This window comes from Myxocyprinus asiaticus, chromosome 28 (genome assembly GCF_019703515.2).
Source record: "Myxocyprinus asiaticus isolate MX2 ecotype Aquarium Trade chromosome 28, UBuf_Myxa_2, whole genome shotgun sequence".
Classification (NCBI taxonomy): Eukaryota; Metazoa; Chordata; class Actinopteri; order Cypriniformes; family Catostomidae; genus Myxocyprinus; species Myxocyprinus asiaticus.
The window spans coordinates 23114955-23133790 of NC_059371.1; the positions used below are offsets into that span (position 1 = coordinate 23114955).

Sequence of the window (18836 nt, forward strand, 5' to 3'; positions counted from 1 at the left end):
TTCGTGCCACTAATATAAATTTCACAGGGCAGGATGTAACAGGGAAGTTAGATGTTGATTATGAGAAATGCAGGACCCAAATAATGGCTTAATGTTTTAATTATCTGTAATAGTTTAAAGCATTTCCAATGGGCAGACTGGCACATAGTGAAAATTACAGTATTAAGTATTTGCACAGTAGCACCATATGATTTTAAAGACTAACTCATTAAAAATGAATGATTGTGTGCGACAAGTGAGTTAAGTGAATGATTCAGTGTGTGTGTGTGTGTGTGTATATATATGCCTGATTGCTTTCACCTTAATGAAAGGTTAATGCAATATGATTCAGTGCTCATACAGGAAAAAATTCAGGGCAATCACATTCTAAAATGTGCAATGGATAACAAAAGCTGGGTACACTTTTTAAAATCATGTTGCTCTTTTCACCTGTAAGAAAATTTAGCCAGGGCTCATTAAAGCATGTGTTATGCATATAGGGTACATTCTAAATGTCAGCTGGTTTTTATCACTTTCTATGACCTGCTTTAGCAGCAAAGATCCATGACGTTTCACAGCTGGTTTAATTAACAACTTAATTCAAAGTTCAGAAAGGCCACAAAGCTGTGTCTGCATGTCTACATTTGCTAGATCAAAAATAATTTCCAAGAAAACAAAAAGGGAAAATTCAATCTCACATTGTTCCAATTCAGTGCATGCCCAGAGGCAAAGCAGGAGAGGACATGCACCATAAATAAGTTAAAGCTTAATTTTCCATCCATGCTATGTCTGGTAATGCTAGGGTGGTGGCAGATTGGGAATTGATACTGACCTCAGCGGTCTTTTATGTGGAATGAGACAACAGGCTGAAAGGTGAGCTCTCTCTAAATTTTATATTTTAGTTTGGTAAAAGTAGTTTGGTAAAAGAACCTTGAAATTTCTTTGAATTGACAAGAAATAATTAACATACATATTAAGAAATAAATATTCCTGTTAATAGTTTGCTTTGTCATTGTATAGAGGTAAGGAAGACATGTAAAATTGAGCGAGCAAGTTGTACATTTTCAGACAATGGACCAGATTTGTGTAGATGTACAGCATCCTGACAAAAATTAAGATAAAAAAGACCCTGATAGCACAGAGGAAAAGATAATCAGCTCTAATGAGCACCCATGGAAACCATGGAAAGATGCACGGTCACAGATCAGAGGTGATATTTAATTAAATCATTTCAGTTGTAATTCCCCTGCTGTGCAGCAGTCACTCTATCAATTGAATCAACTCAAAACATAATCATTGCAAACAACTGTACATATAATATGTGTATTGCAGAGTGTATGCTGTATGTGAAGAAGGCTATGGTCTATTTGGGTGGCATGAAGTGGTATTGCTAAGCCCTTTTAGGGATTCTCACTGCTCTAATGAGCTTCTTCATAGACATGATGTTGGCCAACCTACTCAATGATGAGCGGCTCCACAATGTCACTCAAGAAAAGTTCAGTCTAAAATTAACATAACGAGAAAGAGCTGCTTTACATAAAGATCCAGGTGGGTCATTTAACTGTTTGAGCACTGAAGCGTGCTAGCAGCTGAGTGGGAACAAGGTCTTTCAAAAACAGACTTTACCTTACGTTCACTAGCATTTATTTCACACATTGTTAATCCAAACCTGTGCCCCTTCTTTCCTATTAGCTCACCATTGGCTGTACGGTTGTCTTAAGCGTCACCACCTGCTGCAGTTCCTCTGCTGGACACTTTATCCAGCCTGTCTTTGTGCCCTGTCCACCAGCTTCTCCCACAGCTTCTGCCCATCTTCTGCAGATCAGATAATCAGTCACCAAAGCAGAATCTACTAAAATGCAAGATTGAAAATTGCTGTCAGTGACCATGTTTTATTTTTTTGATTAAAGGAATATTCTGGGTTCAAATCAAGTTGTCAATCGACAGCATTTATGGCTGTGGCTGTGGCAGAGGACCAGGAGGTGTTCCGGTACCTGATTGCCAAAGAGGGGGCTGGCACTGCGATCCCCCCGGAACCTCTCTGATGAGGATGGGGCCAAATGACGACCCAGAGGCCTTCTTAGATTTATTTGAGAAAATGGCCGAGGTATGGAAGTGGCCTCCAGACCAGTGGGCGGCCCGCTTATTGCCCCTGCTTTCCAGGGAGGCGCAGCTAGCGGCTCAACAACTTCCCACTGCCAGACTCCTTAACTATCAACATCTGAGGAAAGCCATCCAGCAACGGGTTGGTCGTAGCCCCGAACAGAGTCGTCAGCTCTTCAGGTCCCTGAGCTTTTGGAGGCACGGCCACCCTTTCGCTTTTGTCCAACAGCTCCGGGATGCCGGCCAGAAATGGTTGCTGGCAGAGGGAACTCGCGGCACCGTGGATGTCGTCGATCTGGTGGTACTGGAGCAGTTTGTCTCCCAGCTTCCTCGAGGAATGTCTGAGTGGGTCCAGTGCCACTGCCCGGCGTCGCTGGAGGAGGCCGTCCAGCTGGCAGAGGACTACATGGCAGCGTTTCCAGGAGGCAGTGATGCAGTGTTTTTTTCTTCTCCCTCTTCTCTCTCTTCTCTCTCTCTACCCTCTGTGTCTCATTCCCACCCCATCCCTCCCAGTTCCACCCTGTTTCGGCTCCCCAGAAGAGGGGAGGAGCCCTGCCCAAACCCCTCCCCTTGTCCATCCCTCCTACTCCCCCTGTCTCCCTCCGCTCTCCTCCCCCTGTTGGCGAGACCGCCCCCATGAGTGTGGTAGGAAAGCCTGGGCTGGTCTGTTGGAGCTGTGGGGAAGCCGGGCACTGCCAGGATCAATGTCTGGTGATGGAGGTGGGGACACTGATCTGGATACCAAATGCTCTGCAGGCCGCCCCCGATCGGGCGGGGGCATATCGGATTCTGGTAAAGGTAAAAGGGGATACACATCAAGCTTTGGTGGATTCGGGTTGTTCCCAAACCTCTATCCACCAATGACTGGTGCAAGGATTGGATACGAATAAATGGGTGAGTGTGAGGTGTGTGCATGGTGACATTCACAAGTATCCAGTGGTTACCATTGAGATACGATTCACGGGAAAAAGGCATAGAGTCGAGGCCGCGGTTAATTCCCGCCTCACCAATCCACTAATTCTGGGAACCAATTGGCCTGGCTTTAAAAATGTATTGAGGGTAATGTGTGTGGATGGGTCCTTCAATGTGGTGTCACAGTGTGTGACGTGCGATGCTATGGCTGGAGAGGTGGTGCCAGGGCGTTGACATCTGCTCCGTGTCATGATGACACAGATGAGGGAATTCCTGTACTCAGGGGCTTCCCTGAGGGGGATTTCCATCTGGAGCAGTCACATGAGGAGTCTCTCAAGCACGCCTTTGACCAAATGAAAGTAATTGATGGTCAACAGCACCAGCCTAATGTTGCACTCATATACCCTTACATTTCTATTATCAAAGAGCGTTTGTATCGAGTGATGCAGGACACTCAGACCAAAGAGAATACAACTCAGCTATTAGTACCAAAGAGCCGTCAGAAACACTATTCCAGGCGGCTCACTATAACCCAATGGCTGGTCACTTAGGTCATGAAAAGACTTTGAACCGTGTAATGGCCCATTTCTTTTGGCCGGGCATTCACGGCGACATACGCAAATGGTGTGTGGCATGCTGTAAATGTCAGCTGGTGAATCCACCGGCCACCCCAAAAGCGCCATTGCGCCCTCTGCCATTGATCGAGGTTCCCTTCGAGAGAATTGGCATGGACCTCGTCAGGCCATTAGAGCAGACTGCACGCAGCAATCGCTTTGTATTAGTTCTGGTGGACTATGCAACGTGGTATCTGGAAGCAGTGCCCCATGCAACATCTCAGCACATAGTGTTGCAGAGGCACTCTTCAAAATTATCTCCCGAGTGGGGATACCAAAGGAAATCCTCACTGATCAAGGCACAACATTCATATAATGTACACTACATGAACTGTATGAATTATTAGGCATTAAATCGATTCGCACCAGCATTTATCACCCGCAAACCGACGGGTTGGTCGGGTGATTTAATAAGACCTTGAAAAACATGATTCATAAGTTCGTACACGAAGACGCTAAGAATTGGGATAAGTGGCTCGAACCCCTGCTGTTTGCGGTACGAGAGGTCCCGCAAGCCTCCACAGGGTTTTCCGCATTTGAGCTACTGTATGGGCGTCGGCCGCATGGCGTGCTCGACGTCATACGGGAAACTTGGGAGGAAGGAAATTCGAATAGCAAAAATCATATTCAATATGTTCTTGACCTTAGAGCAAAACTCCACACTTTGGGGCAGGTAACACAGGAGAATTTGCTCCAAGCGCAAGAACGTCAATGCCGACAGGGGCACTCGACTACGGGAATTCGCACAGGGAGATAAAGTGCTTGTATTGCTGCCCACTTCGAGTTCCAAATTACTCACCAAGTGGTAAGGACCCTTTGAGGTCACACAGCGAGTTGGAGATCTCAATTATGAGGTTAGGTGAATGGATAGGGGAGGGGCACATCAAATCTACCACCTCAACCTCCTCAAACCATGGAGGGAGTCAGTAGTTCCGGAGAGGGTGGATCTCGGGCCGGAGGTGACTCCCAAACCAAATTCATTCACCCCGGTCCCTTATGGAGACCACCTCTCACTGTCGCAGCTTACTGACATTGCCCAGTTGCAAGTGGAATTTGCAGACGTGTTTTCACCCCTTCCCGGTCACACAAACCTTATAGAGCACCATATCGAGACCACCCGGGTGTGGTGGTTCGTAGCCACCCCTATCGTCTTCCTGAACACAAGAAAAATATTGTTCAGGAAGAATTAGAGGCAATGCTTGAAATGGGCGTAATACAGGAGTCGCACAGCGATTGGGCCAGCCCGGCAGTTCTGGTACCGAAGAGCGACGGCTCGGCCCGGTTCTGTGTTGACTACCGGAAAGTGAACACAGTGTCCAAATTTGATGCTTATCCAATGCCACGAATTGACGAATTGCTCAATTGGTTGGGTGCATCTAAATTTTACTCGATGCTGGACTTATCAAAGGGTTATTGGCAGATCCCTTTAACTCCAAAATCCCCAGAAAAAACTGCTTTTTCCACAACATTTGGATTACACCAATTCGTGATGCTTCTATTCGGTTTGTTCAGGGCCCCAGCCATGTTTCAGCGCCTCATGGCCAAGATCCTCAGACCGTATACGGCATATGCTGCCGCATATCTAGACGATATTATCATTTATAGTAATGACTGGCGGTGGCATATGCAACATCTGAGGGCTGTCCTGAGAGTGCTGCGACAGGCGGGACTCATGGCTAACACGAAGAAGAGTGCAGTTGGGCGGGTGGAAGTTCGGTATCTGGGGTTCCGCTTGGATCATGGGCAGGTGCATCCACAGGTTAATAAAACCGCAGCAATTGCAGTTTCCCGACGCCCAAGACCAAAAAGGAGGTAAGGCAGTTTTTGGGGCTGGCAGGCTACTACCGGAGGTTTGTGCCTAGTTATTCTGATGTCATCAGCCCACTGACTGACCTTACTAAAAAGGGGGCTCCCGATCCGGTCCAGTGGATAGAGTCGTGCCGACAGGCTTTCCTTAAGGTAAAGTCCGCACTTTGTGGGGGGCCGCTGTTACATGCACCTGACTTCTCTCTCCCCTTTATTTTACAGACGGATGCATCTGACAGGGGGCTGGGGGCAGTGATCTCACAGGAGGTGGGAGGGGAAGAACTGCCGGTACTGTTTATTAGTCGCAAGCTCTCCTTCAGGGAGACAAAGTACAGCACCATCGAGAAGGAGTGTCTTGCGATTAAGTGGGCTGTTCTTACCCTCCACTACTACCTGCTGGGATGGGCCTTCACCCTCTTTTCCAATCACGCTCCTCTGCAGTGGCTCCACTACATGAAGGATACTAACGTGCGGATCACCCATTGGTATCTGGCTGTTCAGCCCTTTAATTCGAGGTAATCCAAAGACTAGGGGCACAGATGGTTGTGGCTGACTTTCTCTCCAAAAATATGGGGGAGTAGGCAGGCCGGATGTTGAGTCGGCGATGGGGGTATGTGGCATGTGGGGGGGGGGGTAATTTGTCTGTCTGCGTGAGAGGGAAAGCGGTAAGGCTCGTCACCTGGGTCGTAATTACTCTAACACCTGTCTCTCATTATAGTGATGGCAGAGGGAGACCTGATAAGGCTCACCAGAGCATCAGAGAAGGAGGGAGAGAGTGTCTCAGAGCAGTGGTGTCTGAAGGACCAGCAGAAAAACAGAGACTGTTTATACTGAAAGCCCTATTTGAGTTGGCCACTAAGAGCCGTTTCTTTGTTTTATTTTTGGATCTGAAGTGTGTCAATAAACACTCAACTGTTCGCTGTCTCCTGACTCCTCCATTGCCCACGAACTTGGATCTTTCTCAGTGGCATAATGTTGATTACCACAAAAATTATTTTCGACTCATCCCTCCTTTTCTTAAAAAAAGCAAAAATCGAGGTTACAGTGAGACACTTATAATGAAAGTGAATGGGGCCTTTATTTGGAGGGTTTAAAGGCAGAAATGTAAAGCCTCTTATTTTATGAAAATCACTTACGTTAATTCTTCTGTTAAAATGTATTAATTCTCATTTATGTATTTGACAATGACAACAGCACACAAATATGCAATGATTTACAAAATGTAGTTAGTGCTTTCATTCAGTGCTTTTCACTGTTTCTATTAATGTAAGCAAAAATAATAATAATAATAATAATAATAATAATAATAATAATAATAATAATAATTGTCTCCTTGCTACAAAATGTGTCTTTGATATCTGACTTTTTTCAACAGTCTGTACTACAACTGCACTCATTATTACATTTGTAGGGATTTGTGCAGATATAAATGACACATGACACAGAATTATGATATGAATAATACAGGCATTAAAGCTGTCTTATCTGGATTTCTATTTATTGGCTTAATCTGGTTTTGGCAATGTTTACATGACACATACACGATTGAAATATGGCCAAATTTGGATATTACTCAAAGAGCTGGGTATCAATACAGATTTCCAGATTTCGATTTCAATTGACAAGCTCTTGATTTGATTACGATTTAGACACAATTTGATTCTGATTATTTTGGGTATTTTTCAGTTGTAATGTCCATTTTGATTACATATGAAAAAAATTCATACAGGGAACCTTCTAACTTGTTACATTATGACAATATACATTTTTTAAATATAAAAAAGTGCCCAAACAATGCAAGTCAATTGCTATTTATTTAACACATATAATAATCAAAAACACAACTAAAACTAAAGTTAACTTTAAAGTAAAAGATAAAGATCGATCATGGGATTTTAAGAATCAGGACATATAATCTATATTTTTACCCAGTCCTGATTACTTGTAATTTTCATGTGCATGTAAAAATGGTGACAGAGGAGATTGCATTGCATTTACATTTATGTTATAAAACATGGACAAGTGTAATAAGAAATGTTAACTTTGCTTAAGAAGACCTGTTTCCTTCTACTATGACCCCTGAGGTTCTGGTGTTCCTGAGGTTAGGGCTATTCTCCTCGGGATGAACATGCCAGATTACTTGTCCCTCTCTAATCTGTTTGCTGAATTGGTTGGCCTGATATGCACACTAACTTCAGGTAGCACAGTGTTTCTCGGCAAAGTGGTAAGAATCTTTAATGCAAATAAGAGTGTGGAACTGTATGGGTAAATCTGAACATCTGAATATACTGTCAACTCAACAGGCTCCATTTGTCCATTTATCTATCATGGCGGGTGCATTCATGAATTGTCTGCATGTTTCCTGTCATGGTGGAAAGCAGATAACTAAAATGCACTGCAATACTCAAACAATGCTTCCCACTCTATAATTTTGCAATATGGAAACCAGATGGCCATACTGTAGTACTTATGCAAATGACTCTTGTGGCCCAGTGCATTTTTGTCTTGTAGAGAGCAGCTAAAGGAGAAATGCTCATTGTGGCAGCAACAGTGGGCGTCGCAAGCTGTTTTGGCAGTTAGCAGTGAGTTGACGCCAACATGCTGGTGTCCTTTAGTACTAAGAATTACAAAGTAGGCTATATAATTGAAATGCATCTCATCAGTCAATCAGTCTTTCTCTTGCCACATTCACACTGCAGCTAGATAAATTTTTCACTCCTTTTCTGAGTGCTAAATCCCATTTTGTACTCACTCGCCATGTACGCACTGCAGCTAAAGCAAAATACAGTCGTCAGTCCTCTTCTGATTAATCGTGCTCTGTACACACTGAGTTTGCATTTGCATTTGAAATTATTGTAGTACTTTTTTATACTATCCTTAAGAACAATAACAATATTAATGCTAATAGGTCTAATAATTGAATCTGCAATAAGGGAAAGTGCAGGGAGTAGATCCTGTTTGGAGATGAGCAGGACCAGTTGAAGACATGGAGATCCATATTGTTCATTAAAGTTTTTTTTAATGTATTTTTTTTTCAGCAGGCAAAGTTGTGCAGTTTTGTGTATCTGTATACAAACAAAATGTTCATAATTGTTTGAATAAATAAAACAGGCTATTAATACTGAGAAAAATAACTAATAAAAAAATATGAATATTTATGCATGACTCTTTTAATAATAATAAAAAAAAAAACAACAATAGTAATAATAATAATAATAGCAGCAGGCAGCAGCACAAAAACATTTGTCATTACATTGATGGCCGTGGCCCTTGACTTTGCTGACAGAATTTGGCCCTTGGTGAAAACTAATTGGGGAACCCTGCACCTGAACTGAACATTTAGTTGTTAATGAAATAGCGAGTAGATCTTTCTCTGCCTGACTTGTATCTGTATCACTCTTTTTCCTTCATAGGCATTCTGTTCAGTATAGAGTTTTTGGGGACTCATTATTCAGTCAGAGATTACTGTCCCTGCTTCTTTGCAGCAGCTTGTGGAGCAATCACCTTCAGGCTGCTGTCTGTCTGTAGTAGAGATCAAGGTGAGAGCGTTCACACTACCTACAGGGCCCCCTGATGGATGGTACCAGTTTCCTCATAGTAATCTCATATAACGCCCTGACGACCTTATGAGATTTCAATGAATTGAGGCATAATTGAATTAAGATATGAGCACATCACTTTAATGTATTCTAGTTTCATTCAAGAACCAAAAAAAAAAAATAAAATAAAAAATAAAAATAAAATAAAATAAAAAAAAGAGGGATGTTTAAGAGAGATGATTACATATTTCTTTGATCTATGCCCACAGAAACCATCTAGGGCTAGGCCCTGTTTAAAACCAGCTATACTGCTGAGTTGCCTTACCAGCCCTTTGAAGTATTCTTTTTTTTTTTTTTACTATAATTTCTGACCCTGGTCTGGGACCACATTGAAAATCTGAGATTTAAAATAAAATGTAAAAACCTAATAATAAACAGAAACTTTTAGGATTCTTTAAAACAAAGAAATATTATGAAGTAAAATGAAGAAAAAATATTCCTGATTTTGCCGTATTTCAAGGTCATGAATCAAATAAGCAAATTTGTGACATTGACCATGTTAGGTTAAACTACAAAAAATAAGATTTCATAGGTTTCTTTGAAGCACACAAGATGCTCTTTGGAGCTCATGCTGTACCAAATATTGAAATTCATGTACATTTTTCAGTTCAACTTTTCACTCAAATTGCTATGCAGGTAATATTATGTTATAGGAAAATTGCATTTAGAAGAAGCAAAATGTGCAAATAGAAGCATTTTGTCTTGTGGTCTTACTTTGGACCCCACTATGCATAAATACATTTATATATATCTTAAAATATACACATTTAATTTTCATAAAATTCCATCAAATTGAATTATCTTCAATAATACAAAAATTATAATAATAATTTTAAACTTGAAAATTGAAATGTGTAAATCCCAAATTAGGCTAAAATATTTTTTGAGTGCTTGTACAACTACAATTGTGTTTGCTCTACATTATTAGTTTGTCCCTGATCAATAATGATTATGTTTATACTCATTATTAAGCATTGTTTATAATACTTACTAATATCTGTAACCTTATGATTTGTCTCATAATTACTTTTGTATTACCATACACTATGCAGTAATTATCCTCTTGACGTTTCCTTCTTTCTTCCAATTCAGGCTGATCTGCGGGGTTATCAGCTGTGTTTACTTATTCTGTTATCGCTGGCCTCTGCGATTCGCCAAGAAAAACAAACCCATCAGCAGACTTCTGGCAACAGAGTGAGCATCAGAAAGATTTATTCCCACCTGCAGACTGAAATATCATATCATACGATTTGATGCTTTACTTTGTTGTCTAATAATCCAACATAGGGAAATATGTGCTTTGTGATTAGAAGCCTCATAATATGTGTTGTAATCTAACCTCATGCTGTTTAACATTTTTATTTTTATCTTGAAAAGCACTTTATTCAGCCATTGTGGCATTTCTCCTAGACTGCTTTACGTTTTATCACTCAGCAGGACGTTTCATAGCTTCTGAGGTGAGGATTGGTCCTATTCTTGAATATTAACAGTGTACTGAAAAAAAAGTAACAGGTTTTACTCAAGTCAAAAATATTATTTAATGCCACTGAATCTTCACGGAAGGTTACAGCAACTATACATTTTAAGGGTTGGATTATGTAGAAACCACTCCTTATTGCAGGTGACCTCTTTTTATAGTGTAAATTAAACTTAAATGCTATTAGTCTTTACTTTATTTTACTTTGTTTCCTATTAGCTTACAATGAAGCAGCTGCTTACTTCCCTTTTAGACAGCACTTCGTGGTACACAGTTTCCCTGAATGCCACTGGGCTGCCTGAGCCTCAGAAAACATTTTGGCAGGCATGGAACCCACATGGCAGAAGTTACTTCCAAATACTGGGATTTTTTATTCTTACGAAGGTGACATTAAAGGTGTATTAAATAAACTTCCTTACTGGTTGATGAGCATTTAAATGCAAATTAAAATGCAAGGTTTTCAAAACCTGACTTCATAATTTCAAACTACTCTCTGTAAGGTTGAGCTATTGGTTGTGGCTTGTACCTTGCCTTTACCTGCTGGCTACTTCATGCCAGTATTTGTTTATGGTAGGTAAAATTAGCTCATTATAATGTCCAACATTGAGCTTGTTTACATACGCAGCACTACGCTGAAAACTACGACAGCACAAGAAAAACGTGTTTACGTGAGACTTGAACTCATCGGGTTAAGGGGCAGTCAGTCACACAACTTTCAGCATGCAGAATTTTTTCGGACACAGCTATGGACAGGATATGATGTCACACATGAGGGCTTCTGGTTTTAATAAATCACAAATAACAAATAATATTATGTTTAAAAATGTCAAAATATACCATCTACTTCTACTTTCCTGCAACGATAATACACGCAGCTTTGAAATATGTATTGTAATGAGCTAAGATGTGAGAGTGTGATGTGTCAATCTTCCATTGGTCAAAAGTCTTCTCATCATACGAATTCACAGGTCAGAGTCTGCCATATTTTAACTTTTGTACGCAGCAGAATGCAACATTTCTTTGCATGAGCTTGCGTTTCTGGTCTTCTGCTTTCAGATGAGACTGAACGGGAGTGAATGGAGCACGAAGTGTATTGTGACTGGGGATGACATTGTCGGCATATTAAGCATAATCGGTGTAAGATTGTGTATTTTTATTCATAGATTATGACATATCAACATCTATAATTGGCTAATAAAAATATTAACAAATTTTTTTTCTTCTATCTTGTCTTCAGATATCCACAACCAAATGTAGTTGTACAAATGGCAAAATATAGTTAGATAGTTCACCCAAAAATGAATATTCTCTCATCACATACTCACCCTCATGCCATCTCAGATATGTATGACTTTCTTTCTTCTTCAGAACACAAATGAAGATTTTTAGAAGAATATTTCAGCTCTGTAGGTCCATAAAATGCAAGTGAATGGGTGCCAAATTTTTGAAGCTCCAAAAAAGCACATATAGCCATCATAAAAGTTATCCATTCTACACCAGTGGGTTAATTAATGTCTTCCGAAGCAAAACGCTAGGTGTGTGTGTGTAAGATATGGATCAATTTTCAAAGCTTCAAAATTTTGGTGCCCGTTCACTTACATTTTATGGACCTACAGAGCTGAAATATTCTTCTAAAAATCTTCATTTGTGCTCTTCTAAAGAAAGACAGTCATACACACCTTAGATGGCATGAGGATGAATGATGAGAGAATTTTCATTTTTGGGTGAACTATTCCTTTAATTTAACCATATGCAGTTTTTTTAATTAACCCAATGAACCAAAAGATGTTTGAATGTCTTTCAGCCCCATTGAAAAACCAATTGTCTGTGATTTAGGTGCTACTGTGGGGCGTTTTGTGGGAGAGGGCTCTGCCTATATGTTCTCAGATGGAATCACAGCAAATAGTTTGATAAACACGGGAGGCTACGCTTTAGAAAGTAAACAAACTTATCAACCCGTCAATTTACTGACAGAGGATTATCAATACTGCAGGCTGACTCAGATGAAAAGGCTTCTCTCAATGTATTGATGGGGCTGTATTCTCAAGTGTGTGTTTGTGTGTGTGTGTGTGTGTGTGTGTATAAGAGCAGCAGCCTACTCTGGGGCTGTAACACACACACTATCTCCTGCCCTATTGGCTCTTGAAATGACCAGCCAGTGTACTCATGCAGTCCCCACCCTGGTTGCTACGCTGGTGTCCTACGCAGTTGCTCGTGCAAAGCATCGTCCATCCTTCTACAATGGCATATAGCTTATTAAAAAGCTCCCGCACTTGCCATCATTCATCCGGGCTTGTCCAAAGTGAGTAAACTGTTTGCTTGCTGCCTTCAGGTTATTCTGTGCTATGACTGGAAATTTAAAGGGATAATTCACCCCAAAATGAAAACCAAAACCTGTAATTTACTCACCCTCGTGTTCTAAACCATATTACTTTTTTTTCTTCTTATGAGCACAAAAGGCTAGGCAGAATGTTAGGGACTGACAGCCTCAGTCATCATTCACTTTCATTGCATTTTACTTTTTCAACAATGAAAGTAAATGGTGACTGAGGGTGTTATTCTGCCGAGCATCTCCTTTTGTGTTTCACGGAAGACAGACAGCCATACGGGTTTGAAACAACATCAGGATGAGTTACTGATGACAGAATTTTCATTTTTGGGTGAACTGTCCCTTTAATTGTATTTTTTTATTTTTTGTAGATGACACAGTCTCACTGCTTTTTTGTTCCAAATCAAGAACTTGATGGTTGCTCATGGTCAGTAGGTTAAATTGTTTTCATCATGAACGCTGTCCCACGGGTTGGCCCATGTTCAGATCAAGCAGTTCATGATCCCAGCAGGATTAGTGCTAGAGAGAGCTGAGAGATCAACAAGTGTACAGCAAATCCTAAACACTAGCACAGAGACTGAATTCCCTGTAATGGACTCTCATGGTGAGTCTAATTATGATATTACATGCTACAGTCAAATTAGGGTTTTGGAGAATATCTTTTTGAGGCATTACTGTATGCATATATTTCCTAGGAAACACACAAAATCATATATTTTTTTTTAAATACAAATATTTACAGATAATATACATACATACCCTAAGAACCCTAACTTGCATATATGTAACTTTGGCCTTGTGGAGTCTATTTTTGGTGCAAGCTGTCTTGAGATAAAAATCTGCATTGTAAAAAGTGGTAACCTGCAATTGTTATCTTCAAAAGCTATTTCTTTTCAGCGTTGGGTAAGTTACTTTTTTTTTTAAGTAATCCTATACAAATTACAAATTACTTCTTTAAATTGTAATCTGATTACTCTACCGATAACTTCATTGGAAAAGTAATCACATTACTTATTACTTTACTTCTAAGTTACTTTGTAAAGCACTTTTTGGCTCAGCTAATTCAAAATAATGTCTTCCTTGTTCATTGATTTGTTACCTTCATCTGGAACAGAAATGCAATCAAATGTACATATTTACAGAATTTATATTATAAATGAATTCTACATAAATAATATATGGATGAACATACATGCTGCACAAATAGACAAACATAATAATCCCAATGTAGCAGAACAAGACATGAGGGCTGGGGTGGAGGTGGGTTTCAGAGTACATGTTAATATGGGTAAAATTGATTTGATATTGGTTTTGGTGGACTAGATCTGCTGTGCTGCTGCTGCTGCAGAGCAAGTACAAAGACTTGCTACTGCTAGAAAATACACAGATCTTAATCTTTTTTGAGCGAGTGTGCTAACTAAATGTGTGAATTGGATCAAACAAAAACTGGACTAGAGCATACACATACGAAATTGAATGGACAGACAAATTGCCAATCATTTTATTCTTCTTTGAATCAAAGGCTCCCACTGAATTCCAATTTAACCCCTGCTTACATGTCACCAACTCAATGACACACTCTCTCTAAGCTCAATAGCAATCTCAGCTCTTCACTTTAATAATACACCTCAGAACTTGACAAAGAAAGGTGAAAGCCAGTGAAATATGCGTGACAAGGGCCAAAGGCCAAAGGCCAAATGATTTAGCGATGATGGCTATAGAAATAACAGAGAAAGCACTTTCAAGATAATGTTCCAATGCAGTAGTACAATGAAAGCACTATTGAATGGAATGAGACTAATTCTGAGTCTAATTTCCCGTCTCCCATACTTTCCTGGGCACGGTCAACAAATCACAGCTATGGGACTTTCTCCTGTGTTAGTTGTCCCAAGGTGTGGAGTTTTGCTCTAAGATCAAGAACGTACTGAATTTCATTCTTGCTATCTGAAGGTCCCTCCACCCCACACGGGCGCCGCCCATACAGCAGCTCGAACGGGGAAAACCCAGTGGAGGCTTGCGGGTTCTCTCGTACTGCAAATAACAGGGGGTTGAGCCATTTATCCCAATTCTTAGCATCCTCGTGCACGAACTTACGAATCATGCTCTTAGGGGTTTTATTAAAACGATCCACCAGGCCATCTGTCTGTGGGTGGTAGACACTGGTGCGTATCGCCTTAGTGCCCAATAATTCATAAAGCTCGCGTAGTGCCCGTGACATAAAAGTTGTGCCCTGGTCAGTGAGGATTTCTTTCGGAATCCCCACCCGGGAGATTATCTTGAAGAGTGCCTCCACAACACTGCGTGCTGAGATGTTGCACAGAGGCACTGCTTCCGGATATCACGTTGCATAATCCACTAGGACTAATACAAAGCGATGTCCACATGCTGACCGCTCTAATGGCCTGAAAAGGTCCATGGCAATTCTCTCGAAGGGGACCTCAATCAATGGAAGGGGGCGCAATGGCGCTTTTGGGGTGGCCGGTGGATTCACCAGCTGACATTCACGGCACGCCGCACACCACCTGCGGACATCGCCGCCAATGCCCGGCCAATAAAAACAGCTATTAAGTGGTTCAGTGTCTTCCTTTCCCCTAGGTGTCCCGCCATCGGATTACAGTGAGCCGCCTGGAATAGCATTTCCCGCCGGCTCCGCGGTATTAAGAGCTGGGTATTGTTTTGTTTGAGTGTCCTGCGTCACTCAATACAACCGCTCATTTATAATCATAAAATAGGAATGTGAAAGTGTGACACTCGGCCAGAGTGGTTGACCATCAATTACTCTCACTTGGTCAAAGGCGTGCTTGAGGGTCTCGTCACATCTGCTCCAGAGGGAAATACCCTGAGGATGGGAGGAGCGGCAGCCTCCCCCCCCCCACGTCATCTTGACGTGGAGCTGACGAAGACGGCCCTGGCACTGCCTCCCCCTCCAGAGCATCGCACACTTCACATCTTCACACTTTCGTGCAGGACCCATCCACGCATATTTCCTTTAATACGTTTCTGAATACAGGCTAATTAGTCCCCAAAATCAGCAGATGGGTGAGGCGGGAACTAACCGCGGCCTCCACTCTATGCTTTGTTCCCTGAAATTTAATCACCAGGGTCACCATAGGGTATTTGTGAATATCCCCATGCACATACCTCACCCTCACCGTTTTAGTGGTGCCCAATGCCTCGCGTTGAACCAAGCATTGGTGGACTGTGGTTTGATTACAACCTGTGTCCACCAATGCTTGGTGAGTACCCCCCTTGATTCTTACCAGTATCCGGTACGCTCTGGCTCGGTCGGGGGCAGCCTGCAGGGTGTCGGGGATCCGGACCACCATCCCCAGCTCCATCACCGGGCATTTATCCCGGAAGTGCCCCCAGATCCCCGCAACCCCAGCAGACCGGCCCAGACGCCACACCCGCACCTGCGTCAGTGGGCACTTCCACCTGAGGGGGAGAGCGACAGGGCTCTGTAGAGGTAGGGGGCGGTGTCCACCTCCTCAGGCGAGGAACTGGCCTTGGTAGCGGAGCTCCGCGCCTCCGCGGGGCAGGAACGGGCTCTGGGGAGAGAGCAGAGTGAGAGGGATGGGGGGAACACACAGAGGGAGGGGGAAGAGAAGGAGAGAGGGAGGAGGGCTATTCTGCCCTCGGGTATGCCACCAAGTCGTCCTCCGCAAGCTGGACGGCTTCCTCCAGCGATGCCGGGCGGTGGCACTGGACCCACTCTGCTGTCCCCTGTGGCAGTCGATGAATCAGCTGTTCCAGTACCACCTGGTCGACCACTCCCCCGACATCACGATTCCCCGCCAGCAGCCATTTCCGGCACACATCTCGGAGCCGTTGGGAAAAGGCAAACAGGCAGTCGGTCTTCCAGCTTCAAGGTCTGGATACTGTTCCGGGCTATGACCCACCTGCTGCAGGACAGACTTTTTTAGGTTGTCATAGGCCAAGAGATTAGCCACTGGCAACTGTTGGGCCGCAAGCTGGGCTTCCCCGGACAGTAGTGGGAGGAGCCTGGCTGCCCACTGGTCACGCGGCCAGCCCCAGATCTCCGCGGTCCTCTCAAATAAATCGAGGAAGGCCTCGGCATCATCCTCCACACCCATCTTCAGGAGTGTGGGGGGAGGCAGTTGGCTGCGATGGTCCGGGGTCGCCGCTTGCTCTCTCTCCTGGCCGAGGAGGCTCTGGATCGCAAGCCGGTCCTCTGCTTGAGCTCGCAGGATCTCAAAAAAACGTCGTTCCTGGTCTTGGCGTAGCTCAAGCAGGGATTGCTGGTTAGACTGATGCAGGCTGGCGAGGGACTGGAGGATCCCGGTCACCTGGGAGGACTCCATGGGGCGTACTTCGATTCCCGGGTTTCGGCACCAGTATGAGACAGTTCAAGGGAAGGAGGGCCCGGAACACAGGTCTTCTCCATCAGGTTCGTTTTATTCAAACAAAACACGTGCTCCACGGCCACACCGCACAAACAAACTCAAATAATAATCAGGCCTCATGGCCACACAGTGAGACAGTCGTTCCACTTTTTAGCAGCAGACACACCCAGCTTGTGTTCTGTCTCGCTCTCTCTCACTCTTTTGGTGGTGGTGTGGCTGTTTATATGCCGCTCTCCCCAAGCTCACTGGAATTAGAGACAGGTGTTAGACATAATTCAGGTGTAAGCACCCTTACCGCTTTCTCTCTCTCCGGATGGGCGCTTGACCATGCCCCCACTGCCACAATATGTTAGCTAACTAGTCAGTAGAAAAATTAACTTTAATTGCAGATTATTTGTAATACATGCATTAATATTGTAATGCAGTGTTGATCTCATTGCTAGGCCGATTTTCAACTAGATTTCTATGTTATAATGAACTATTTTTAGCAGAAGCTTTAGGCTAAACTTAAAATAATATTTAATATTGTCTATATTTTTTTGGGGGGGGGGGGGGGGTTAGCCTTGTAATAAGTGGGCTGTTCATTATCGCAACATAAACCCCTTGTTACAAGATCCTGATCACACTGATCGGGTTTATTTGGCGTTATTGACTGGTTGGCTGTACATGGCCTTACTTAGGTTTCCTTCATACAATGTATATGATTTTGTACAGTGCATGTTTGTTAATGTTCTTTTAGGCCCATTGTATCATGAGTGTGACGGGCGAGCACCGATTGTTTGTGACAAAGAGTGGTCACACACTGCACATTCACACTCTACACAGCACACAGACCAGCCAGATCTCAAGGACAAACATATACACACACTCATACATACAATATATACACAAACCATATACTGAGGAATACACTGGTCACAAGGACCAAATACATAAAGCAAAAAGCCTGTCCTGATATAACACTTCATTTTCCTCCAGATGAAGAAAATAATTGAAGAGATGGCAAAGGAAGTCTGATTCACGGAAAACAAGATCAGATGGCAATTGGGAACAGACATAACGTTATACTTTCCACTTAGAATCTCATAATTTTAATAAGCATACTTAATATTTCCTCATGTGGTAATTTTGCTAGGATTATGACTTGGAGATCAAGTAATAATTATTCATAGAAAGTGATGAGGACATGAGGAGAAATCTTATGAAATGAAGCAGCAATTTAGTATGGTACAACGAGGTTAAAGGCTCCTCAGGGTAAAGTCCTGTGCAGTGACAGAAGCTTAATAAAAAAAAAAAATTAAATCATCTTTACCCTAAATTTTACTCCAAGTTTGGGCTAAAAGCCCCAAATCCCATGTCACCTTTGTATTTTATGGATTTTATTCTAAACATTTAATTATTATTTAAATATATTATTATTTTACTTTATATATATATTACAAATTGTGTCAGGGTATATATCCCATATATATATATATATATATATATATATATATATATATATATATATATATATATATATATATATATATATATATATATATATATATATATATATGGGATATATACCCTGACACAATTTGTAATATATATATATATATATATATATATATATACATTCTTACAAATTATGTTGCTTTATAAATATATATA

General features: G+C 42.1%; 1 pseudogene; it reads left to right on the forward strand.

Annotated features, from left to right (window-relative positions):
- The first annotated feature begins 764 nt into the window (after positions 1–764).
- On the forward strand, positions 765–18445 carry LOC127419397 (chloride channel protein ClC-Kb-like; annotated as a pseudogene).
- Positions 18446–18836: the final 391 nt, after the last annotated feature.